This window comes from Oncorhynchus mykiss, chromosome 23, assembly GCF_057628025.1.
Source record: "Oncorhynchus mykiss isolate SJ-2025 chromosome 23, ASM5762802v1, whole genome shotgun sequence".
NCBI lineage: Eukaryota > Metazoa > Chordata > Actinopteri > Salmoniformes > Salmonidae > Oncorhynchus > Oncorhynchus mykiss.
The window spans coordinates 16,283,345-16,304,402 of record NC_143044.1 but is presented as its reverse complement, the minus strand read 5'-3'; the positions used below and the strand labels follow the sequence as shown (position 1 = coordinate 16,304,402).

The 21,058-nt window shown below is 42.2% G+C and overlaps 1 protein-coding gene across 5 annotated transcripts in view; it reads right to left on the bottom strand.

The window, feature by feature from the left end:
• The window catches only part of ctbp2a (C-terminal binding protein 2a), a 116,064-nt gene extending 95,355 nt beyond the window's left edge, over positions 1-20,709 (bottom strand). For 2 of the 5 annotated variants that reach the window (XM_021580547.3, XM_021580544.3), the window contains exon 1: positions 20,386-20,695. The gene's annotated coding sequence lies outside the window, so the exon portion shown is untranslated. Of the gene's footprint in view, positions 1-20,385 lie in introns of all 5 variants that reach the window. The other 3 variants (XR_016490978.1, XM_090216945.1, XM_021580548.3) reach the window with 3 other exon arrangements.
• Positions 20,710-21,058: the final 349 nt, after the last annotated feature.

The window sequence follows — 21,058 nt, the reverse complement described above, 5'->3', positions numbered from 1 at the left end:
GAATTGAATTGAGACAGACAAATAGACAATGAGACAGACAATGAGATACAGAGAGAGAGAGAGAGAGAGAGAGAGACAATGAGACAGACAATGAGATACAGAGAGAGAGACATACAACGAGAGGCAATGAGACAGACAGACAGACAGACAATGAGAGATGGACAGACAGACAATGAGAGATGGACAGACAATGAGAGACGGACAGACAATGAGAGACGGACAGACAGGCACAGACTACGAGAGAGACAGACAGACAATGAGCCAGACAGACAGACAATGCGAGAGACAAAGAGAGAGAGACAGACAATAAGAGACAGACTACGAAAGAGCCAGACAGACAATGAGAGACAATGAGCCAGACAGACAATGAGAGACAGACAGACAGAGACAGACGAGAGAGACAGACAGACAATGAGCCAGACAGACAGACAATGCGAGAGACAATGAGAGCCAGACAGACAATGAGAGACAATGAGAGACAGACAGACTACGAGAGAGACAGAAAGACTAAGAGAGAGACAGAAAGACTAAGAGAGAGACAAACAATGAGCCAGGCAGACAATGAGCCAGACAGACAGACAATGCGAGAGACAATGAGAGAGAGCCAGACAGACAATGAGAGACAGACAGACTACGAGAGAGACAGAAAGACTACGAGAGAGACAGAAAAACTAAGAGAGAGACAGAAAAACTAAGAGAGAGACAGACAATGAGCCAGGCAGACAATGAGCCAGACAGACAGATATAAGAAAATAAGAGCTTGCTTTATGACCTGAGATTGTATTTAATAGAATAACAATGTCTCCCTCACTCCTCCTCTTTGTGCATAATCAATCAACACACAACTCCTCTCACCTCCATCTCCTCCTACAATAACACTTTCCTTAGCAAACCCACTCACCCAGCCCTGGCAAAGCCTCCATGATGTTGAGAGCAATTGAGTGCTCGTTTAGATTAAAATCACCTGTCATTAAGGAGAGGAGTGGAAATCTACAGAGCAGCGTTTTTCACAGGGTAGGAGGCCACTACCAGGCCCAGTGGCATGGCATGCTGATCCTCCTACTGTAATACACTGAGAAGGCTGTAAAAGCCTACCACTGCTGAGTTCTCCATCTCACAGTGAAGTTGAATCTCAAAAGTATTTTCCTTGATCCTTGAATCTGTTCTCCTCCATGCCGGAAACAAGACCACCTCCAACCCCCCGCACTCCCAAACACAGCACCAGGTCCACTTACCTTGGCAAATAGGTTATCAACAGGCATTGAGAACCAGGAATCTGCAGGGTAGTCTATTCCAGGGTTCCCCAATTAGGTGGCCCAATGGCTAAATTATTCCCCCCCAAGTTCTATTTGTCCCCCCCCCTAAGTTTTCTGAACAAAATATATAAACTGAGTACACCAAACATTAGGAACACCCCCCTCAGAACAGCCTCAATTCGTATGGGCTCTATGAGATGTCGAAAGTGTTGCTGGTCCATGTTGACTGAATTTTTTATAATAATTTTTTTTAAATCACCATTATTTAACCAGGTAGGCAAATTGAGAACAAGTTCTTATTTACAACTGCGACCTGGCCAAGATAAAGCAAAGCAGTGTGACACAAACAACAGAGTTACACATGGAATAAACAAGCGTACAGTCAATAACACAATAGAAAAAAAAGAAGGAGGTAAGGCAAAGGACAAGGCTGGAGATCACTCTGACTGGGTTCGAATAACAGACTGGAAGCTTCAAAAGGCGGGTGGTGCTTGGAATCATTGTTCTTCCTCTGTCAATCATGGTTACCTGCAAGGAAATGCGTGCTGTCATCATTGCTTTGCACAAAAAGGGCTTCACAGGCAAGGATATTGCTGCCAGTAAGATTGCACCTAAATCTAACCTAAACTATCTATCGGATTATCAAGAACTTCAACGAGAGCGGTTCAATTGTTGGCTTCAGAGCAACCAAGGCTTCAGAGCAACCAAGAAAGTCCAGCAAGCGCCAGGACCGTTGATTCCGCTGCGGGATCGGGGCACCACCAGTACAGAGCTTGCTCAGGAATGGCAGCAGGCAGGTGTGAGTGCATCTGCATGCACAGTGAGGCGAAGACTGTTGGAGGATGGCCTGGTGTCAAGAAGGGCAGCAAAGAAGCCACTTCTCTCCAGGAAAAACATCAAGGACAGACTGATATTCTGCAAAAAGGTACAGAGATTGGACTGCTGAGGACTGGGGTAAAGTCATTTTCTCTGATGAATCCCCTTTCCCATTGTTTGGGGCACCCGGAAAAAAAGCTTGTCCGGAGAAGACAAGGTGAGCGCTACCATCAGTCCTGTGTCATGCCAACAGTAAAGCATCCTGAGACCATTCATGTGTGGGGTTGCTTCTCAGCCAAGGGAGTGGGCTCACTCACAGTTTTGCCTAAGAACACAGCCATGAATAAATAATGGTACCAACACATCTTCCGAGAGCAACTTCTCCCAACCATCCAGGAACAGTTTGGTGACGAACAATGCCTTTTCCAGCATGATGGAGCACCTTGCCATAAGGCAAAAGTGATAAATAAGTGGCTCGGGGAACAAAACATTGATATTTTGGGTCCATGGCCAGGAAACTACCCAGACCTTAATCCCATTGTGAACTTGTGGTCAAAGAGGTGGGTAAACAAACAAAAACCCACAAATTCTGACAAAATCCAAGCATTGATTATGCAAGAATGGCCTGCCATCAGTCAGGATGTGGTCCATAAGTTAATTGACAGCATGCCAGGGCGGATTGCAGAGGTCTTGAAAAAGAAGGGCCAACACTGCAAATATTGACTCTTCGCATCAACTTCATGTAATTGTCAATAAAAGCCTCTGACACTTGAAATGCTTGTAATTATACTTCAGTATTCCATAGTAACACCTGGCAAAAATATCTAAAGACACTGAAGCAGCAAACTTTGTGGAGATTAATATGTGTCTAGCATAGACTTATAGATGACCTGGATATAGAAGGTCTGGCAACGAATATGTAGCCATGCTTCCCACAGTAGTGTGAAGTTGGCTGGTAGTCCTTTGGTTTGTGGGTCATTATTGATACACAAAGGAAAATGTTGAGCATGAAAATCCCAGCAGCGTTGCAGTTCTTGACACAAACCGGTATGCCTGGCATCTACTACCATACCCTGTTCAAAGGCACTTAACAGGATTTGATTTGCCCATTCACCCTCTAAAATGACACACATACACAAGCCATGTCTCAAGGCTTAAAAATCATTCTTTAACCTGTCTCTTCCCCTTCATCTACACTGATTGAAGTGGATTTTACAAGTCACATCAATAAGGGATCATAGCTTTCACCTGGTCAGTCTGTCATGGAAAGAGCAGGTGTTCCTAATGTTTTGTGCACTCAATGTATAACCATTGTATGAGCATGGTCTCCATGACAACACCCAGTCATTCCAGTATCGCTCCAAAAATAACCTGCTATACTTTTCATCATATAATCCCTATATTAGATCAGGGTCTCCAAAAACTCCGTCTTGCATCCACTATCCCTAGCACTACACAGCTGATTCAAATAGTCAAACCTTGATGATGAGTTGGTTATTTGAATCCGCTGAGTTTGGGAAACCCTGTCTTAGACCACACTATTGCATTCCACGGTCACATCTCCTGAACAATAAGAGTGTAGATGTTTTATATCTAACCATAAATCAATCGTTATTTTAGGGATACAGCTCCTGGAACAGCAATTTTGAAAAGCTGTGAGTGACATCAGGCTACAAATGTCCTCCCTAAGCAGAAGGGGTATATTGTAATTTCACACCAATTAACTCCTCTCCATAATGCATTGCACAATCGCAGGGTAGTCAAACGGTCTCAGAAGCCTTCCTACGGTAACTTACTAAAGAGGTTTGTGCTTTTGCCTTTGAGAAACAATTGGTGAATTCAGCTAGAGCTAAATTCTATGTTAAAAAGGAGTATTAGGATTCAAGGAGTGCAGTCATATTCAGGTCCTGATTGGTCAACAAGCTTATTTGACACGTCAAATCATGTTATTTGGTATGCATTTTTTTTTTTACATGCATAGACCTAAATGGTGTTCCATGGAAATCCTGGTTGAGAATGAAACGACTGAACAAATGAACAATGAAACAGCACAGCAATTAAGTGAAATAAATAGGTTTTGATTATGTTTTACTGGTAATGGAGACATAGGTAAATGCCAGCAAAATAACTTTCTGGTCAGTGGTGTGTGTGTGTGTGTGTGTGCGTGTGTAACCTTCATTTATCTAGGCAAGTCAGTTGAGAACAAATTAATATTTACAGTGACGATCCGGACGTTTGCCAATTGTCAAATCAAATTTTATTAGGCACATGCGGTGAATAAATTAAATGTATTTATAAAGCCCTTCTTACATCAAAGTGCTGTACAGAAACCCAGCCTAAAACCTCAAACAGCAAGCAATGCAGGTGTAGAAGCATGGATATAACCGGTGTAGACCTTACAGTGAAATGCTTACTTACGAGCCCCTAACCAACAATGCAGTTTTAAAAAATATAGATAAGAATATGAAATAAAAGTAACAAGCAATTAAAGAGCAGCAGTTAAATAACAATAGCAAGACTACAGTTGTAGTAGGAAGTTTACATGCACTTAGGTTGGAGTCATTAAAACTCGTTTTTCAACCAATCCACACATTTCTTGTTAACAAACTATAGTTTTGGCAAGTTGGTTAGGAAATCTACTTTGTGCATGACAAGTATTTTTTTCCAACAATTGATTACAGACGGATTATTTCACATATAATTCACGGTATCACAATTCCAGTGGGTCAGAAGTTTACATACACTAAGCTGACTGTGCCTTTAAACAGCTTGGAAAATTCCAGAAAATGATGTCATGGCTTTAGAAGCTGCTGACACTAATTGACATCAATTGAGTCAATTGGAGGTGCACCTGCAGATGTATTTCAAGGCCTACCTTCAAACTCAGTGCCTCTTTGCTTGACATCATGGGATAATCAAAATAAATCAGCCAGGACATCAGAAAGAAAATTGCAGACCTCCACAAGTCTGTTTCATCCTTGGGAGCAATTTCCAAACGCCTGAAGGTACCACATTCATCTGTACAAACAATAATACTCAAGTATAAACACCATGGGACCACACAGCCGTCATACCGCTCAGGAAGGAGACGCGTTCTGTCTCCTACTGATGGAACATTCTCTGGTGCGAAAAGTGCAAATCAATCCCAGAACAACAGCAAAGGACCTTGTGAAGATGCTGGAGGAAACAGGTACAAAAGTATCTATATACACAGTTAAACAAGCCCTATATCGACATAACCTGAAAGGCCGCTCAGCAAAGTAGAAGCCACTGCTCAAAAACTGCCATAAAAAAAGCCAGACTACGGTTTGCACATGGGGACAAAGATCGTACTTTCTGGAGAAATTTCCTCTGGTCTGATGAAACAAAAATAGAACTGTTTGGCCATTATGACCATCTATTGTTTGGAGGAAAAAGGGGGAGGCTTGCAAGCCGAAGAACACCATCCCAACCGTGAAGCACGGGGGTGGCAGCATCATGTTGTGGGGATGATTTGTTGCAGGAGGGACTGGTGCACTTCACAAAATAGATGGCAACATGAGGGAGGAAAATTACGTGTTTATATTGAAGCAACATCTCAAGACATCAGTCAGGAAGTTAAAGCTTGGTCGCAAATGGGTCTTCCAAATGGACAATGACCCCAAGCACACTTCCAAAGTTGTGGCAAAATGGCTTAAGGACAACAAAGTCAAGGTATTGGAGTGGCCATCACAAAGCCCTGACCTCAATCCCATAGAAAATGTGTGTGCAGAACTGAAAAAGCATGTGCGAGCAAGGAGGCCTACAAACCTGACTCAGTTACACCAGCTCTGTCAGGAGGAATGGGACAAAATTCCCTCAACTGATCGTGGGAAGCTTGTGGAAGGCTACCCAAACATTTGACCCAAGTTAAACAATTTAAAGGCAATGCTACCAAATACTATTTGAGCTCATGTAAACTTCTGACCCACTGGGAATGTGATGAAAGAAATAATAGCTGAAGTAAATCATTCTCTCCACTATTATTCTGACATTTCACATTCTTAAAATAAAGTGGTGATCCTAACTGTCCTAAGACAGGGATTTTTTAGACTTTGATTAAATGTCAGGAATTGTGAAAAACTGAGTTTAAATGTATTTGGCTAAGGTGTATGTAAACTTCCGTATTCAACTGTACATACAGGGGGGTAACGGTACAGAGTCAATGTGCGGGGGCACCGGTTTGTTGAGGTAATATACATGTAGGTAGAGTTATTAAAGTGACTATGCTTAGATGATAACAACAGAGAATAGCAGCAGTGTAAAGGGGGTGGGGGGGTGTAAATAGTCTGGGTAGCCATTTGAGTAGGTGTTCAGGAGTCTCATGGCTTGGGGGTAGAAGCTGTTTAGAAGCCTCTTGGACCTAGACTTGGCGCTCCAGCACCGCTTGCCATGCGGTAGCAGAGAGAACAGTCTATGACTAGGGTGGCTGGAGTCATTGACAATTTCCAGGGCTTTCCTCTGACACTGCCTGGTATAGAGGTCCTAGATTGCAGGAAGCTTGGCCACAGTGATGTACTGGGCCATTCGCACTACCCTCTGAAGTGCCTTGCGGTCGGAGGCTGAGCAGTTGCCATACCAGGAAGTGATGCAACCAGTCAGGATGCTCTCGATGGTGCAGCAGTAGACCCTTTGGAGGATCCATGCCAAATCTTTTCAGTCTCCTGAGGTGGAATAGGTTTTTTCATGCCCTCTTCACGACTGTCTTGGTGTGCTTGGAACATGTTAGTTTGTTGGTGATGTGGATACCAAGAAACTTGAAGCTCTCAATCTACTCCACTGCAGCCTCATCGATGAGAATGGGAGCGTGCCCAGTCCTCTTTATCCTGAAGTCCACAATCATCTCCTTTGTCTTGATAACATTGAGGAATATGTTGTCCTGGCAAAAGACGGCCAGGTCTCTGACCTCCTCCCTATAGGCTGTCTCGTCGTTAATCAGGCCTACCACTGTTGTGTCATCGGCAATGATGGTGTTGGAGTCGTGCCTGGTCGTGTAGTCATGAGTGAACAGGGAGTACAGGAGGGGACCTAGCACACACCCCTGAGAGGGCCCCATGCTGAGGATCAGCGTGGTGAATGTGTTGTTACCTACCCTTACCACCTGGGGAGGGCCCGTCAGAAAGTCCTGGATCCAGTTGCAGAGGGAGGTGTTTAGTCCCTGCTTCCTTAGCTTATTGATGACCTTTGAGGGCACTAAGATTTTGAAAGCTGAGCTGTAGTCAATGAATAGCATTCTCAAATAGATGCTTCTTTTGTCCTGTTGGGAAAGGGAAGTGTGGAGTGCAATGGAGATTGCATCATTTGTGGATCTGTTGGTGTTGATGTGAGCCTTGACCAGCCTTTCAAAGCACTTCATGGCCCTCAGACGTGAATGCTACGGGTCGTTAGGGTACCTTAGTGTTCTTGGGCACAGGCACTACGGTGATCTACTCGGCTCGTGTCACTGAGCAGCTCTTGGCTGTGCTTCCCTTTGTAGCCTAATGGTTTGCAAGCCCTGCCACATCCGACGAGCATCAGAGCCGGTGTAGTACGATTCAATCTTAGCCCTGTGTTGACGCTTTGCCTGTTTGATGGTTCGTTGGAGGGCATAGCATAATTCCTCATAAGCTTCTGGGTTAAAGTCCCGCTCCTTGAAAGCGGCAGCTCTAGCCTTTAGCTCAGTGCAGATGCTGCTTGTAATCCATGGCTTCTGGTTGGGGTATGTACGTAGGTCACTGTGGGGACGACATCGTCGATGCACTTATTGATGAAGCCAATGACTGATGTTGTGTACTCCTCAATGCCATCGGAGGAATCCCAGAACATATTCCAGTCTGTGCTAGCAAAACAGTCCTCTAGCTTAGCATCTGCTTCATCTGACCACTTTTCTATTGATCTAGTGCTTTAATATTTGCTTCTAAGTAGGAATCAGGAGGATGGAATTATGTCAGATTTGCCAAATGGAGGGCAAGGGAGAGCTTTGTATGCGTCTCTGTGTGTGGAGTAAAGGTGGTCCATAGTTTTTTCCCTCTGGTTGCACATTTAACATGCTGAGAGAAATTTGGTAAAACGGATTTAAGTTTCCTTGCATTAAAGTACATCTACAAGGAGCGCCGCCTCTGGGTGAGCGTTTTCTTGTTTGCTTGTGGTGGAATGCAGCTCAATCAATGCTGTCTTAGTGCCAGCCTCTGACTGTGGTGGTATGTAAACAGCTTCAAAGAATACAGATAAACTCTCTCGGTAGATAGTGTGGTCTACAGCTTATCATGAGAAACTCTACCTCAGGCGAGCAATAGTTTCAGACTTCCTTAGATATCATGCATCAGCTGTTATTTACAAAAATACATAGACCGCCGCCCCTCGTCTTACCAGACGCAGCTGTTCTTCCTGCTGGTACAGCGTATAACCATGTTGATATTGTCGTCGTCCAGACAACTCCGTGAAGCATAAGATATTACAGTTTTGAAAGTCCCGTTGGTAGTTTAATCTTGCGCATAGGTCATTGATTTTATTCTCCAAAGATTACACGTTTGCTAGCAGAATGGAAGGAAGTGGGGGTTTATTCAATCGCCTACGAATTCTCAGAAGGCAGTGCGCCTCTTGGCTCTTTTTTCTCCACCATCTCTTCACGCAAATCACGGGAATCTGGGCCTGTTCTCGAGAAAGCAGTATATCATTCGCGTCGGGCCCGTCAGACTAGATAAAGGAAAAAAACGATTCTGCCAGTCCGTGGTGAGTAATAGCAGTCCTGATGTCCATAAGTTATTTTCAGTCATAAGAGTCGGTAGTGGCAACATTATTGACAAAATAAGTTTAAAAAAATAATAAATAAACAAACAAAAAAAAACATGGTTGGGGACACTTAAAATGTCTGCCTTCTTCTCCCAGGGGCCATTTTTCCTTCAATTGTGTGCCGCCCTATGGGACTCCCAATCACAGCCAGATGTGATACAGCCTGGATTCGAACCAGGGACTGTAGTGATGCCTGTTGCACTGAGATGCAGTGCCTTAGACCGCTGCGTTCATGTGTGTGTGTTAACTATTTAACTGTACTAGAATGCTTAAAAAGGCCGCTAAAATGTTTAATATCGGTATCGTTTTTTGGGGCAAGGAAAATATTGGATATCGGTACTGGCCAAAATGTCATATCGGTGCATCACTAATTAATACTTGTAATTCCTTTACCAGTCAATTGTGTGACTTCAAATACCTGTCTACATAGCATCCTGTTCAAACACGGATTGACGTTACATGTGTATAATAGACATCAACCTGACATCAACACATTCAATTATTTGAAGAAAAAAAATATGTTTGTTTCATGCATTAAGAAGCCTATCATAACACTATAATAACATTGACATAAAATATGTCAAATGATCAGTTTGACAGATTGTTCGCAACATATGTTGCAATCGCCCTCTTTTCAGACACCAGCTGTTCATTTAAGTACATTCACGACCACCATGTCCAGACATGTTTAATGTGTTACACGCCTGTTAGGTGTGTTGGAAACATCTGCATCTAAATGCAACTACAAATCACCAGTGCCTGAAAGGCACCCAACTTCACAAATCCCCAAGTAGAAAATCTGGTGAACAAAGTTTTATTTTAGAGCTGTGCATTACAGCAATCACCCTTCAGTGGATCCAAATGAGTCAAAATACAGTGATCTTAATTTTACGTGAAATAGTGGGACACTGGCACTTGGCCTATTGCCTTCTCTACTTGAGTTTTTACAATACGCATCATGTTCACTCGACTGTGCCTTCACATCCACCTGAGATTAGTTCCAACACAGCGACTCCATGGCTCCCCTTCACGCATAACTCTTCATTTCCACCAATAGGTACACATGCCGCAATGGGATGTCATAAATACAAAATCGCTGGTTTGCAGTGATAAATCAAACACTCTGATATTAGCTGCCATGTGCATTGTGATTCTGCATGTGATGCGTCTGCCGGGAGGGGCAAAACACTCCTTTTGTATCCGAATACAAATGCCAGGGATAAGTGAGCGGAAGTTCAACCCCCAACAGGGAGGATGGATAGAGGTAGGGAGGGGTGAAAGAGAGAGTATGGGAGAAGGAGAGACTGTACACTGTTTAGCACACATTTTCTAGGAATAACAGTAGGGATATGTAGGTTAAAGAAAGGCATACACTTCAATGAAAAGTCAAATTTAGCAACTTTGAAATCAAAACATTCCAATACCACGGGTCCCCAATTACATTCATCGTGGGCCGATTTTTCCTTGAGCAGATGTTTGGGGGGCCAGAACTTAGTTATAAATAATTTGTACACTGCAAATTGAATGCTAAAATTTCAAACAGATTTAGCATTTGACAGAAACAGAATAATTTCAAACCTTGATTAAATTGGGATACGATCACATATGCCTCTCTATTTATGAGAGCAAATACTTGGGAACAGATTTCCTAAATTAAAATAACTTTGAGATGATTTCGTGGTGATTTTACAGTCTTATGTCCAACACCAAAAACTATATACAGTACACTGTATATACACAATGCCTTCAGAAAGTTTTCACAGCCCTGGACTTAAATTTAAAATGGATACAATTTTGATTTGCCATCACTGGCCCACACACAATACTCCATGTCAAAAATGGAATTATGCGTTTCGAAAATGTTACAAATGAATTACAAATGGAAAACTCAAATGTCTTGTGGCATTAAGCATTCAACCCCTTTGTTAGGCAAGCCTAAATAACTTCAGGAGTAAACATTTGCTTAAAAAGTCACCTAATAAGTTGCAGGGACTGTGTGCAATAATAGTGTTAAACATGATTTTTTAATGACTACCTCATCTCTGTACCCCACACATACAATTATATTTAAGGTCCCGCTGTTGAGCAGTGAATTTCAAACACAGATTCAACCACAAAGATCAAGGATGTTTTCCAATGCTCGTAATGAAGGGCACCTACTGGTAAATGGGTCAAAATAAAAAAAGAGCAGACATTGAATAAAATATCCCTTTGAGCAAGTTACTAATTACTAGGATTGGGCGGTATTGTCACGGCTTCCACCGAAGGGGGTTCCTCTCCCTGTTCGGGCGGTGTTCGGCGTCGCCGCCCTACTAGCCATCACCAATCCACTTTCCGTTTGTTTTGTCTTTGGTTCTTTCACACCTGGTTTCATTTGCTTTCATTTGTGTGTGTATAATTACCCCTGTTGCCTCCTTAGCTTTGTGCGGGATTATTCGTTTCATGTTGCGCCTCAGTTATTTTCACGTATATACCGATTATGAATAAGTTTAAGGAGCTTTGTTTTTTTCTCCTTCCGTGAGTAACTGTGTTCCCTTTTGTCGTGGGCATTTATTTGGTATTGTACCTGGCCCTATTGTTGTGGACTTGTCTATTAAAAAGACGCTACTTGGACATCTCTGCTCTCCTGCGCTTGACTCCTTCACCTACCTCCTAATACAATAACGCAGGGGTGTACTCACTTTTGTTGCCAGCGGTTTAGTCATTAATGGCTGTGTGTTGAGTTATTTTGATGGGACAGCAAATTTACACTGTTATACAAGCTGTACACTCACTACTTTACATTGTAGCAAAGTGTAATTTCTTCAGTGTTGGCACATCTAAAGATATACTCAAATATTTACAAAAATGTGAGGGGTGTACTCACTTTTATGATATACTGTATATAAGTAGGTGCTACCGAATGTAATTTTTGTTGAGTTTGGACATTTACAAGCGAATGTGAACAATGTGTGCAAATGAACAAAGTTTTGACGCATGCAGTACTGGCTCTCTAGGCGCACGCTGTGTCTGTGTGGATTCTGGAGCCTCTAGGGCAACAGGCCTGCCTGACCTGATTGGAGAAAAGGGGGGAGGAGCAGACGGGTGAGAACGGAGAGGAGAAAAGAACACAAAGAAATCAAGATAACAGTGGCAGCTGTACAAATAACTAATCCAAAAGGGGTTTGCCTTCTCAAACACAGCAGAACACAATATATAAAACGCAACATGCAACAATTTCAAAGATCACAGTTCATATAATGAAATCACTCAATCGAAATAAATTCATTAGGCCCTAATCTATGGATTTTACATGACTGGGAATACAGATTGGTCACAGATATGACTTCATCTCAGGCCTAACAACACCTGAGACAATATGTCCGCCAAACACCGGCTTCGAGGACATTATTACTTAACCTTTCTTGGGTAGGTGGCAGTATTTTCACGTCCGGATGAAAAGTGTGCCCAACGTAAACTGCCTGTTACTCAGGCCCAGAAGCTAGGATATGCATATAATTGGTAGATTTGGATAGAAAACACTAAAGTTTCTAAAACTGTTAAAATAATGTCTGTGAGTATAACAGAACTGATATGGCAGGCGAAATTCCGAGGACAAACCATTCCAAATTATTTGTATTTTCAGCCTACAACTATTTTCAATGGCTGTCACTTTTATTATAAGGCAAAGTCCTCCCAGATTGCAGTTCCTAGGGCTTCCACTAGATGTCAACAGTCTTTAGAAAGAGTTTCAGGCTGGTTTTTGGAAAAATGAGCCAGAAATGGTAGTTTTTCTAGGTGGCTTCCATTTTGGCTGTAGTGTTTCCAAGCGTGTGAATGAGAGAGCGTTCTTTGGTATTTTTCTCCGGTAAAGACAATAAAGATTCTACGTCTTAAATTGTATTGTTTATTTACGTATTAGGGTACCTAAGATTTTATAATAAACGTTGTTTGACTTGTTTGGAAAAGTCTCACCATATGTACTATACTTTAGAATTGCATTGGGGCATACTTAGTAGGACGTTGGGAAAAAAATTGCTTGGAAATTGAGTAGACGGATACCCAATTTTATTGATCCCCTATCCTTAGGTAAAGCTGTACAGTGCAATATGAATGTCAAGTCACACAATTGGCTGACTGGGGAGGATATTTCATACAGTCACAGTCCCACGATAAGAGCTACAAAGCTAATATTTGCCTAAACTCTTCACAGTTGTGTTCTGTGGGTGTCACCAAGTAGACTGATACCCCATTTCATTGCTTCACATTCCAACCTTGTTTAACATTATCTAGTCTAAATATGCATCACTGTCAAAGACATACTTTTATTTTGAAGGCACCCCCACAAATTCCACTATTGTGCATAATCCTAGCTTCACAACACATAACCCGGTCAGGTCAAGCCTCACTAGCCAGATGAAGCTAACTGGCTGCTTATAATATTAGCTTTGGGAAACAGGGTTTAGTAGCTGGCTAACTATTTATTTTCATGAACTGAAGTTCAATTTCAGTAGGCGAACAACAAGTGGCTACCTAGCCAATACTTTCTCACAAGGATTCCTAAATCATTCCTAAGAATAGTGAAAATGACTGCAGTTTCTACTGGTTTCTTGCTGGTTGTATTGGTGCAAGCTAGGTACCAAGCTAGAGCAAGCAAGCTAACCCAGAAGTTGCGTTAGAACAAATAATGCTTTATTACCAACACGGTATTGTAAATATGTTGTTCTTGGCCAGTGTTTGCAGACTTTTTTGTACAGATTTGACAGTGCTACTGATATTAGTGGTGGTGCTTGGCTTGCACGTGCAAATTCAGAACACACAACATTCTATAATAGAACTGTGTTATTTGACGTGTCAAATTCAAAGTTTATTTAACACGTGACATGCAAAGCTCCAAATGGCGTTCCATAGTATGTCATGAAGCTAATAACAGTGAAGCAATTGCTGTGTAACTCCGGTAGGGTAACATCTGGTAAGATGGCGCCAGAGAAGGCAGGCCGATTGTGTTTTTTTGTAATTAAAAAAAAAAAATGTTTACTTATTTTGTACAAAAATGTTGCCGCTACCGTCTCTTATGACCGAAAATAACTTCTAGACATCAGGAGTACGATTACTCAGCACGGACTAGCAGAATCGTTTTTTTCCCTTTCATGAATCTCACGAAGCAAATGTTTAATCTTTGGAGAATAAAATCGCAGAGTTATTGGGAAGATTAAACTACCAACGGGACATTAAAAGCTGTAACATTTGATGCTTCACGGAGTCGTGTGGCTGAACGACGACAATATCAACATAGAGCTGGCTGGTTATATGATGTCCCGGCAGGATGGAACAGAGGCGTCTGGTAAGACAAGGGGCGACGGTCTATGTATTTTTGTAAACAACAGCTGGTGCACGATATCGCAGGAAGTCTCGAGCTATTGCTCGTCTGAGGTAGAGTATCTCATGATAAGCTGTAGACCACACTACCTACTGAGAGAGTTCTAAACTGTATTCTTTGTAGCTGTTTACACACCCCCACAGTCAGAGGCTGGCACTAAGACAGCATTGAATCAGCTGTATTGCGCAAAAAGCAAACAAGAAAACGCTCATCCAGAGGCGGCGCTCCCAGTAGCCAGGGTCTTTAATGCAGGGAAACTCAAATGCGTTTTTTTTTTTTTTTATTTTTTTTTTAAACATTTTTTAAAATCGGCCGATTAATCGGTATCGGCTTTTTTTGGTCCTCCAATAAATCGGTATCGGCGTTGAAAAATCATAATCGGTCGACCAACCAGAAGCCATGGATTACAGGCAGCATCAACACTGAGCTAAAGGCTAGGGCTGACACTTTTAAGGAGTGGGAACCTAACCCGGAAGCTTATAAGAAATGATGCTATGCCCTCCAATGAACCATCAAACAGGCAAAGCATCAATACAGGACTAAGATCGAATCGTACTACACCGGCTCTGACGCTTGTCGGATGTGGCAGGGCTTGCAAAGCATTACAGAGTACAAAGGGAAGCACAGCCAAGAGCTGACCAGTGACACGAGCCTACCAGACGAGCTAAACTACTTCTATGCTCGATTCGAGGCAAATAACACTGAAACATGCATGGGAGCACCAGTTGTTCTGGAAGACTGTGTGATCACGCTCTCCGCAGCAAATGTGAGTAAGAGCTTTTAACAGGTCAACATTCACAAGGCCAAGGGCCAGACGGATTACCAGGACGTGTACTGCGAGCATGCGCTGACCAACTGGCAAGTGTCTTCACTGACATTTTCAACCTCTCCCTGTCAGAGTCTGTAACACCAACATGTTTCAAGCAGACCACCATAGTGCCTGTGCCTAAGAACACTAAGGTAACCTGCCTAAATGACTACCGACCCATAGCACTCACGTCTGTAGCCATGAAATGCTTTGAAAGGCTGGTCATGGCTCACATCAACACCATTATCCCAGAAACCCACTATTTGCATACCGCCCCAACTGATCCAGAGATGATAAAATCTCTATTGCATTACCAAATGAACACCTATGTGAGAATGCTATTCATTGACTACAGCTCAGCGTTCAACACCATAGTGCCCTCAAAGCTCATCAATAAGCTAAGGACACAGGCACTAAACACCTCCCTCTGCAACTGGACCCTGGACCTCCTGAAGGGCCGTCCCAAGGTGGTAATGGTAGGTAACACATCCGCCACACTGATCCTCAACACAGGGGCCCCTCAGGGGTGTGTGCTCAGTCCCCTCCTCTACTCCCTGCTCACTCATGACTGCATGGCCAGGCATGACTCCAACAGCATCATTAAATTTGCCGATGACATAACAGTGGTAGGACTGATCACCGACAAGACAGCCTATAGGGCGATCAGAGTCCTGACCGTGTGGTGTCAGGACAACAACCTCTCCCTAAACGTGATCAAGACAAAGGAGATGATTGTGGACTACAGGAAAAAGAGGACCGAGCACACCCCCAATCTCAACGACGGGGAGCAGGTTGAGAGCTTCACGGGGAGCAGGTTGAGAGCTTCAAGTTCCTTGGTGTCCACATCACCAACAAACTAACATGGTCCAAGCACACCAAGACAGTCGTGAAGAGGGCACGATAACACCTATTCCCCCGAAGGAGACTGAAAAGATTTGTCATGGGTCCTGAGATCCTCAAAATGTTATACAGCTGCACCATTGAGAGAGGTTCTCACTCTCTGTAGTCATCTATGCATATTCACTCTAATAACTCTACCTACATGTACATTCTAACCGGTGCACCCACACATTGTATCGATACCCCCTTTTATAGTCTCGCAATTATTATTTTACTGTTGCTCTTTAGTTACTTTTATCTCTAATTCTTATCTGGATTTTTTTTTAACTGCATGGTTGGTTAGAGGCTCGTAAGTAAGTATTTCACTGTAAGGTAAAAGCACCGGTATACACTAATATTACCAAGTGCGCTATTGTTCAGATCAAATTTTATTGTATGTTGTATTCGGCGCATGTGACTAATACAATTTGATTTGAACAATAGCACACTTGGTAACGTTAGTGTGTACCGGTGCTCGACTAGTCGTGAAAGACAACATCACCCTCGACAGAGAACGGTTGATTTTCAAGGAAAATGTATTTAATTATTTTGGCATTAATGGATTTCGAGTTGTCTCGCTGAAATGTTCTTACTCTTTCAAATGACTGCTCGATTTGTGACTGTACGATCCACACAGCAGACATTGTGGGCTAGGTTAGGAATGCTGTTGCAGGTGTAGGGACACATTTTACTTGGAGTCATTACATCACGAACCTACGTTATTTACAGTTGAAGTCGGAAGTCAACATACACCTGAGCCAAATACATTTAAACTCTGTTTTTCCAAAGTTCCTGACATTTAATCATCGTAAAATTCCTGTCTTAGGTCATTTAGGATCACCACTTTATTTTAAAAATGTTAAATGTCAGAATAATGGAAGTGAGAATGATTTATTTCAGTTTTGATTTCTTTCATCAGAATGTCATATGGTCAGATGAAACCAAAATATAACTTTTTGGTAAAAACTCAACTTGTCGTGTTTGGAGGACAAATAATGCTGAGTTGCATCCAAAGAACACCATACCTACTGTGAAGCATGGGGGTGGAAACATCATGCTTTGGGGCTATTTTTCTGCAAAGGGACCAGGACGACTGATCCGTGTAAAGGAAAGAATGAATGGGGCCATGTATCGTGAGATTGAGTGAAAACCTCCTTCCATCAGCAAGGGCATTGAAGATGAAACGTGGCTGGGTCTTTCAGCATGACAATGATCCCAAACACACCGCCCGGGCAACGAAGGAGTGGCTTTGTAAGAAGCATTTCAAGGTCTTGGAGTGGCCTAGCCAGTCTCCAGATCTCAACCCCATAGAAAATATTTGGAGGAAGTTGAAAGTCCGTGTTGCCCAGCAACAGCCCCAAAACATCACTGCTCTAGAGGAGATCTGCATGGAGGAATGGGCCAAAATACCTGCAACAGTGTGTGAAAACCTTGTGAAGACTTACAAAAAACGTTTGACCTCTGTCATTGCCAACAAAGGGTATATAACAAAGTATTGAGATAAACTTTTGTTATTGACCAAATACTTATTTTCCACCATAATTTGCAAATAAATTCATTAAAAATCCTACAATGTGATTTTCTGGATTTTTTTCCATTTTGTCTGTCATAGTTGAAGTGTACCTATGATGAAAATTACAGGCCTCTCATCTTTTTAAGTTGGAGAACTTGCACAATTGGTGGCTGACTAAATACTTTTTTGCCCCACTGTATATATATATTTTTTTCCCCCCAGTCGGATAAATAATCCTGACAGCCTACCCAACCGCTTGGAGGCGTCCGCATGGTCCTAAAGCACACCCTTGCTTCGTTTTGTATCACATTCCAATGATAAAACTGGGGGTGGGACAAAAATGCAATGTGGAAGCACCCAAACCGCTCCCCCATCAGACTATTCTTGATTTAATTTTGTGTTTACATATACGAAATAATGTGTGTAAAATGTATTTTGATTTTGAATAGATCATTTTCACGCACCTGTCTCGAAACAGGGGCAGGGGGAAAAATGAATGTCATCTACGCACTTAAAAAGCAAATGGAGGATGCTTTTCCCGTGGTTCATTTTCATGCCAGTCAGGTAGGCTACACTCCTGTTGTAAAAATTAGCAATGTGCTTAATATTAGGAAATAAAATATAGCAGGCTTAGCCTATAAAAAGCTAATGGGATCCTCCTCTTTTTAATAGAGGCCACCTCTCCGTTTTCTCACACAATTGCATAGCCTATAGAATTGTTGTGCAACATGAGCTCATGGGCTCTTATGAAGTGGCTCTTATGAAGTGTGTGATTAGATTTTCAATTTGCATTGATGTCATAGTAATTAGAGGGACAATAGAGTGCTGAGTACCAGGCAGTTAGCAAGTTTGGTAGGCTTCTAATGACCATTAGTAGCATCAGCTCTTGGAGAAGCCATGACTAAACGGTCACATGGAATTTGGCTGCCTTCATGACTCATTACCGCCACACTGGCGGTCACACGGTCACCACAACAGCGCTAGCCGAGTTACAGTTGACTTAAATCTCCTTGAACATCTATGGCAAGAACTGAAAATGGTTCTCTAGCAATGATCAACAACCAATTTGACAGAGCTTGAAAAATTCTGAAAAGAATCATGGGCAAATGTTGCACATCCCAGGTGTGGAAAGCTCTTGGAGACTTCCCCAGAAAGACTCAAAACTGTAATCGCTTCCAAAGGTGCTTCTACAAAGTATTGACTCAGGGGTTAGCATACTTATGTAAATTAGATATTTATATTTAATACATTTGCAAAAATGTCTAATAATATATTTAACTTTGTCATTATGGGGAATTGTGTGTAGATGGGTGTAACAAAAATATATTGAATCCTGTAACAACAAAATGTGGAATAAGTCAAGGGGTATGAATACTTTGTGAAGGCACTGTAAATAAAAATAAAAACTTGCTCAGAAAACTTGGGGGGCCAAATAAAATCACAGGCCCGCTGGCCGCATATTGCGGAAATCTGCTCTTGACCCACCCTAAAAGACTTAAATAGGGCAAGGTAACAGAGGTCTCAAGTTCATTCCAAAGTGTTTCCCCTAGAGAGGAAAGGGCAGCAGGGTCATTAGGGCTTTACTGAAGGGGCCTTTTCACCACAGGCTGGCGCCATGACAATGCCCACAGGGAGAGCAGATGTTAGTTACCAGCAGCACATCTGCATATAGCCACAGTCCCACTCCTTCCACGCCAAAACAAAAGAACCTTCTCCCAAGGACCTTCCTTCCACTTAAGCCTCCAAATTGAAAAAAGGTTATCTTTTCATACCAATCCCCACCAGGCCCTTTAACAAGATAATGACAAATTGTGAAGTAGGGGGAATGGAGAGAGACTAGAGCTCCTGTTGCTTTGCACCTATAACAGTAATCATTGTATGAAGAGAGTCTGAATTCCTTACATGATTAGTTTTCAGTGATTATGTGGGATACTTTTGTAATATCAATGACAAAAGCTGAATCCAAGGGCTTTGGAAGAAGAGATGTGGCCCTCTAAAATCAAAACACCTGCTTCCATCTGTGAAGTATGCAGTAGATGCATGCTATAAAACTGAGAGACAGAGTGGGAGGGAGAGAGAGATCTAACTTGTAAACCTCAAGTTAAAGGGCCAATCAGCAGCTGAAACAAAGCGACCTTCCGACCATGGTTTCTGTAAAAAGCTGAGGGATGGGGCTGGAGAAATGTAACCACTCTAAAATTCATAGACAGAGCTATAGATCCAAGGATTCATGATATAAAATGTATCGTTTGAACCATGTTGAGGCTATACAGTGTTTGTTTATATTAGCATTTTTTACAAATGGTGTTAAGCAAGCTTATATTTTGGTTTCTGATGGGGAACGACAGTTGAACTAAGCTCATGAGGCATTTATGAGTTATATTCTTCAAGAATCAATGGGGCCATATTAATTTATGATCCAAACATGTATGTAGCAACTTCAGATTGCCCCTTTAAAGTAAAGCTCAACCACTGCAATGGTGACACTTATCTGTTTTCATGGACTATTGAAATGATTTGAGATATTTAACTTTTTTCTAAATAACTTTTTTTCTATCCAATCATATAATGTGAAACGGCTAAAACAGACTTCCTCAACGTGTTGAAATTGGCGCTGCCAATTAAAATGGAATCCTTCTTCTGTTCTCTCTTATTCACCTATTATTCTATTAAATCTGTTGGAGTTCCAAAGTTGGTTGTTGTGTTGGTATGACTGAGGGTCATAGTTGATTACTTTACTGACAGGACGTAGCCACAATAGCATTATGTCTTTACTAATGCCATTTTTTTCCCTTTCACTAAAGATGTCCTCGGAATTGGCCACCCCACAATTCCCTCTCTAGTCACTCCACTTTTGATGGCGCAGACACACATGGGCACCAACAAGCGACAAAGATCGCTTTCAAAACTACACCGGTTGAACAACTGAGGTTTTCGAAATCATTAGAAAATTATTTCGTCCTACCTCGATCAGATGTTTATTGAGAAGTTCAAACGGTGGCTTTATGCGTCCGAAAATAGCATCATACGCTCTACAAGACCGCTTCCTGTTCGATATTAATGGATCCACCTTTAGATGCCACAAAAACTTAAATCCTAGAGCAACCGGACCGATCTCCGTAGCAGAAATAATTGATTCCTAATGTCGCTTTTTCCTCTAAAATATCCTATGCTTGATTGCGGCACCGTTTGTAAGCCTACACACTCCTTCCTATTATATCCCTCCTGCAAGAATTGAGAGAGGGGTGTGTATCAGTTTCTTTTCCTTTTTTCTCTCGCCTTTTTTAATGAGGCGGGGCTTTGGCCCAAACAAACCAATGGCGCTTACGAGCGCGCCTCGCCTCCCTTTTAACACACACACTCACACAGGTCAATGGATCACCCATATATCAGATAAGGACAGATACATTTCTAACCAATGTGAACAAACAAATAGCCATGAAGACAATGCTCCAAATCTGTTTGATGACATCATCCCTATTGGCCCTCAATCTCAGTGTCATGTGAAGGGCGAGTATGGACATGTCTGCATCCAAGCAGATTAATCAGTGTTAGTATTAATGAATTAGATTAGCGGATATTTATTTCCCAGTCCCATTGGACTGATCAGATGAATACAAAAGTAGAAGTAGAAGGGG